This window comes from Musca domestica, unplaced genomic scaffold (assembly GCF_030504385.1).
Source record: "Musca domestica strain aabys unplaced genomic scaffold, Musca_domestica.polishedcontigs.V.1.1 55, whole genome shotgun sequence".
NCBI lineage: Eukaryota > Metazoa > Arthropoda > Insecta > Diptera > Muscidae > Musca > Musca domestica.
In genome coordinates this window covers 4,721,600-4,728,119 of record NW_026712355.1, presented here as the reverse complement: position 1 = coordinate 4,728,119, position 6,520 = coordinate 4,721,600, and positions in this window count along the sequence as shown.

Genomic DNA, 6,520 nt, shown 5'->3' with positions numbered 1-6,520 from the left:
CCCTTCCCCAAATACCAAGTTAATACTATTTAGCACTTTTCGTACTTATAACACTTTTCGTACTTTTAGCACTTCCAAATCCCCCGCCATGTATCAACCAAACGCACATAAGATCTTAATGCCAAATTTTAGATTTCCAACTCAATCTCTTAGCCAAATACCAAATTTTAATATTTAGTACCATTCATTACTTTTTGTACGTATTTCCAAAATCCCCTCCAAATTCAACCCTACACCCAGCACTGATTCTAATGCCAATTTTCAAACTTCAAACAGCATCCGTTCACGCAATACCAAATTAAGTGTCATTTAGTACCTTTTGTAACCCTATCCACCAGGAGGACCCCATATAACATTTTAAACGTTCAGATCAATCCGTTCAACCAAAACCAAATTGTACCAAATTTAGTACCATGTTGGGATAAAAAATATACACAAGGCAACATCCAATCAAGAACATTCAAATGGGATAACTCTAACGTCGAATACTGCAGATTGTGTGAGAATGTGGATGAGAAAGGAAAAGAATGGAACAATTGAACACATTTTATGTCACTGTCCTGCTCTATGAAGGGAAAGAGGAGTATAAGCTATAGGGGAACGACATTCGATTCATGATCTCAGCGCACATTCAGACATGGATCTCTTTGTCATCTGTAACTCTAAAAAAGGCTTTACCGACTCTGACGCTGGAGTTAAAACACGAAACTATTCGACGCCTTTCTCCAGAGCTCCGAAATACTCTCTCGAATATGTGTAAAGAGTGAAACTCACTCGAATTCGAGCGGCAGAGGTCCTGGGAGCAGAAAAAAATCGAGCAAACTCAATTTGTCGATGTTCGGTTTTGAGTGGTAACCAAAAGTCGTCTGAAATCAGCAGAATTTACTCTTGCCGAGCACTCTTTTGTTTTTTTTTTGTCATACCGTTGTTATTTCTACGTGTGTATTTTTCCTGTGTACGATTACACCCCCATCTTCCCCACCACCCCCTCTTCTGAGCTCTTCTCCCTCCTCTTCACGATACACAAATCAGAAAACCAAATATTTTTTCCAATCATTTATACTATTAGTGCAAACTCTTGCTCTATTTGTGCGCTTCTGCTCTCATTCTAATTTTTCAAACAGAAGTGAGTCGGGAGTGTTCCCATACAAAACCAACGAGTGAGAGTATACTCCTCTTCGAGCAATTCTGCTCGCGAGCCAGTTTCGCTCACAAGTGAAAATGAGCAAATCTGTATTCTGCTTTCCCCATCCTTTCTCCTTCTGAACAAAATCTATCATAGACAAATGAAAATATAGACAATGGAAATTTAGTTCTGTTTTTTATGCAGATGGCTCTCAGCACGTTTTTGCATAGTCACATGCTGATTGCCGCTGTCGATCTACTCAACTTCTACTCAACTTCAAGAATTTCACATGAAAGATTCCGTATGTTTCAAATATCGTACGGTTCATAATATTTTTAACATTTTAGAATTGAGTGACTTCAATATTTTCACTCATACCCTAGAGACGACAAGACGACATCTACTGATCCGAATTTTTCAATGATAGGCGATCTATATTTTCATTTGTCTATGGATCTATCACCTTTCACTACTCTCAGCTTTTATTCCTCCTTTCTTTTATTTTCGCACAGGATAATCACATTGGATCGGAAGATCTCCACATTCTCTAGCCTATTATTTTTTTAAAAAATCGACTTTAATTTAAGCCTTGAAAAATCATTAGAATTCATTTTCCATTTTCCAAATAACCTACAAACATGATTTTCATTATCCACCATAACCTCAATAACGTATCAACCCGCTGCACACAAGCCAATTCGATAAACGCTTTTCACTTTTCTGTTGTTCGCTGGCTATGCCGTTTTCAAATTAATTTCTATCCATTCGTCATTCATTTAATTTTCTTATTGAGGGTAATTTTTCAATTACAACTAAGAAAGTCTCCATTTCAACTATGAAATGAATGGCAGAAATTACTATCTGTCGTGAAGCGGGACACGAGCTGAAGAAGAAGAAGAAGCAAATGAATAATACACATAATAATTACAAACATAGCTCTAAAAGTATGAGTATTTATCACTAAATGTTGTTGCCACTGCTGGTGTTTGTTGTGTTCGGCTGGCTTTGCAAATTGAATATCATTTCCATTTTCTTTACCTCTTACCTTGGGTAAATTTTCCTGATTTTTTTTTCTCTTTTCCTTTCATTGTGTCGAAGAGACTGGCAACGTCACGTCATAAGGCTTTTAAACTATATAAATTGTGAGTATATCTCATGATTTACATTATAGTTTTATATACAATCAAGCTGTGTAGAGGGAGGTACTGTGGGGCGGACAGACATACTTCAGTATTTTTGGTAATTAAAAAACCATGAAAGAAACCTTGCCACAATTTTCGTTTCTTTGTTTTGTTTTGCTTTTGTTTTTTTTTTTTTTTTTTTTTTTTTTTCAAGTTAAAATTTCAACATTCGCATTCTCATCCATGGTACGTTGCAAGCGTCCGCCGTACGTAAAACAACAGCAGCAATAACAACAACAACATCAAACTTAAACTACTAGTGAATGCCTCAATGAACGAACGAGCAACCGAATGAATGAATGGACTGGCAAAAGTAGCTCCTATGGCGTCGTCATTGCGTTAAAAGGGAAACCACTAGGTAATCTGTAGACGAGGGTGGTTAGAGAATTTAAAGGAAAAAATCAGTTTGAAAATTCTTTCAAGGCCGATATATTTATAGAATTTCCAGACGTTTTTTATTTTGGCTTAATTGAGTTTAGCTCAGGCTGGCGGAAAATTCTGAAATATTTACCGAAAGTAGATCGTGCTATCCTAATCACAGCGACAGAAATATTTTCGAATCTATATTTCCCGAGATATAGGGTTCCAAAGTTGCAAAAATACCCCGAGAATCGAAATAAAAACTTTAAACTACCACTACAGGTAGGTTTTTGTATCCTGATTACAACAATAAAACAGTTTCAGGAGGTGGATCTATACTTTCCGAGATATATGGCTTCAACTTTTAAAAAGACCTTCCTTATATTGTTTGGTTTAAAAAAAGATTAAATTTAAGTAAAGTTCGGTTCCCGAAGCCGGTGTTGGACATATCTCAGAGAAGAAAATCTCAAGCACCGGCCAAAGGTCGCCCACTTAGAATGAATTTATTTTACGAAACCGGTGTTGGGCATTCCCCAGAGACGAAAGTTTCAAGCCCTAATATTTAAAAACCTTTGATTGGCGATGTCCCATAAAATCTCAAGGCCTGGCTGTAGTCCTGCTACTATAAGAAAAAAATACACATTATTTCCCAAACGGTTATGGACCCACGACGTTGTGGTCAACATTAGACGGAATTGGATTGTGTGGTAAAGGCAAGCATATTTTGCTAGTTTTTGAGGGAGACCAAAATTCGTTCAAAATCGGACAGATTCTACTCAGGCCTAGCACTCTTTTAATTTTTGGCTCGGCACCTATTCCTCCTCTCCCCCGTCTTCTCTCTCTTCTACAGCACACAGCAACATTAAATTAAAATCAAATCCAAAAACAAAATATTTCTTACACTCATTCCACTCTGAGAGCGAACTCTTGCTCTATTTCGAGCGATTCTGCTCTCGCTCTTATTTTTCAAACAGAGTGAGTTGGGAGTGCTTCGACACTCCAAAATAATGAGGTAGGGCGTAGACTCCTTTGAAAACCCTTCTCTTCGAGCAACCCTGCTCACGAGCAAGTTTCGATCCTGAGTGAAAATGAGTAAATCTCTGCTCTGATTATGAGACATGGTCCGTTCAAATACGCAGTATGCTCATTCATTGAGGATGCTGGAAACATGTAAAAGGTAATGTCCGTCCGGTCGTCTGGCTGACTGGTGCGCACGTTAATCTAAGAAGGGAGTATCCGACTTGATAAAGTAGTAATATTTTTATCAAAACTTTGATCGGAGATGGGCAATATAAATCCACTTCTACTGGTAGCTACCCCACAAAAAGGTGAAAATTTTCACAGAAAATAATTTACGTCATAGAACATGAAAGGATCATCCAATTTTGTACAAACTTACCAAATCGTAATATTTTCATCAGTGCTACGTCAGGTGGGAAAACGGATAAAATCGGCCCACTCCTTCAAGTACCTCCCCCACAGCGGGTCAAAATTTATGAATAATCATAACTCTGATAAAAAGCGATATAAGCATCCGATTCTATTCAAATTTCACATATCCTAATATTTCTATTAACACAAGATCTGGTGTGAAGATGTAGTATATCGATCCACTTCTTCTGCTACCCCCCCACAAAAGGGTTCAAAAATTTTGAATAACCAAAATGCACCTAAAATGTGAAAAAAGCATCCGCTTCATTTCATACTCCACACATATCATTATTTCTATTAACACCAGATCTGATGTGAAGATGAAATATATTCCTCCATTCCTTCTGGTACCTCCCCCACAGCGGGTCAAAATTTATAAATAATTATAATTTTATAAAATGCGAAATAAGCAACCGATCTCTTTAAATTTCACATATTTCAATATTTCTATTAACACAAGATCTTGTGTGAATATGGAATATCGGACCACTCCCTCTGGTATCTCCCCCTCGAAAGGGGTCAAAATGTTGATTAACCAAAATGCTCGAAAAAAACGCGAAATAAGCATCCGATTCTCTTCAAAATACACACATCCAAATATTTTTACTAAAAAAAAAATCTGGCGTGAAGATTAAATATATCGGCCCACTCCTTCTGGTACCTCCCCACAACGGATCAAATTTTTTTAAATATTAACTCTCATAAATTGGAAAATAAGCACCCGATTCTCTTCAAATTTCACACATCCCAAACTTTCTGGCAATACAATATCTGGTGTAAAAATGGAATGTATTGGAACACTTCTACTGGTACCTCCCCCACAACGGGTCAACATGTTTTAAAATGTTAACTCTCTTAAAGTTGGAAATAAGCAACCGATTCTCTTCAAATTTCACATATCCTAATATTGCTATTAACAAAAGATCTGGTGTGAAGATGGAATATATCGGACCACTCCTTCTGGTATCTCCCCCTCGAAAGGGGTCAAAATGTTTTAACCCAAATGCTCGAAAAAACGCGAAATAAGCATCCGATTCTCTTCAAAATACACACATCCAAATATTTTACTAAAAAAAATCTGGTGTGAAGATTAAATATATCGGCCCACTCCTTCTGGTACCTCCCCCACAACGGATCAAATTTTTTTTAAAAATATTAACTCTCATAAATTGGAAAATAAGCACCAGATTCTCTTCAAATTTCACACATCCCAAACTTTCTGGCAATACAATATCTGGTGTAAAAATGGAATGTATTGGACCACTTCTTCTGGTACCTCCCTCACAAGGGGTCAATTTTTAGAATAATTATAACTCTCATGAAAAGCGAAATAAGCATCCGATTCTCTTTAAATTTCACGAATCCGAATATCTCTTCCAACACAAGGTCTGATGTATAGATGAAATATATCGGCCCACTCCTTCTGGTATCTCCCCCACAAAGGGGTCAAAATTTTGAACAAAAAAAATGCTCGTAAAATGCAAAATAAGCCTCCGATTACTTTCATACTCGGCACATATCAATATTTCTATAAACACAAAATCAGCTGCGAAGACGAAGTATATCGGTCAACTCCTTCTAGTACCTACCTCACAACGGGTCAACATTTTTGAAAAATTATATCTGTCATAAGCATACAATTCTCTTCAAATTTCACACTTCGCAATTCCTCCCGACACATGATCTGGTGCTAAAATGAGGAATATTGATTCACCCAATCTGGTAACTCCCTCACAAAGAGTCACAATTTTCTATTCTAATATCTTCTACGTCTGTCGTCAAAAATCAATTGATACTTTTTAATTTATTTAAAAACCCGGTATAGAAACTCTAAAGGTCGGGCGGGGCCGATTTTATGATACTCTACACCCCTTTGCATATTTAGTAGAGCTCAATTTGGTCGTAAGTACCAAATTCCATCCCATTTGGTGCACAATAAAAGGCAAATAGAACGAAGATATATTTGGGAGCTACATCCAAATCTGAGCCGATCACGACTAAATTTTGGGAAAGATATTTCCGTTCTGTATTTGATATATTCCCCGAAAATCATTGTTACAAAGTCCATATTAAGGCTGGGGAGGGCAAAAATAACAAATTGGATGAACAATATATATGGCAGCTATAGCTATATCTGAACCGATTTCGATAAAATTTGGCATACTTATTTTCAGGCCTTATTTGGTCGTATGTGTAAAATTCCATACTATTTGGAATCGGAGGAAGATATATGGGAGCTATATCTAAATTTTGAGCGATTATCTCCAATTTTCATAGGGTTCGTCCTTGAGTCAAACAAATGACTTGTGCAAAATTTTTCAATAAATGCGACCTGTACTTTTTTTTTGCAAAACTACATGGACAGGCAGATGGACGGACATGCATAAAGAATGATCATGCAGAATGTTATTCCATGCAGATC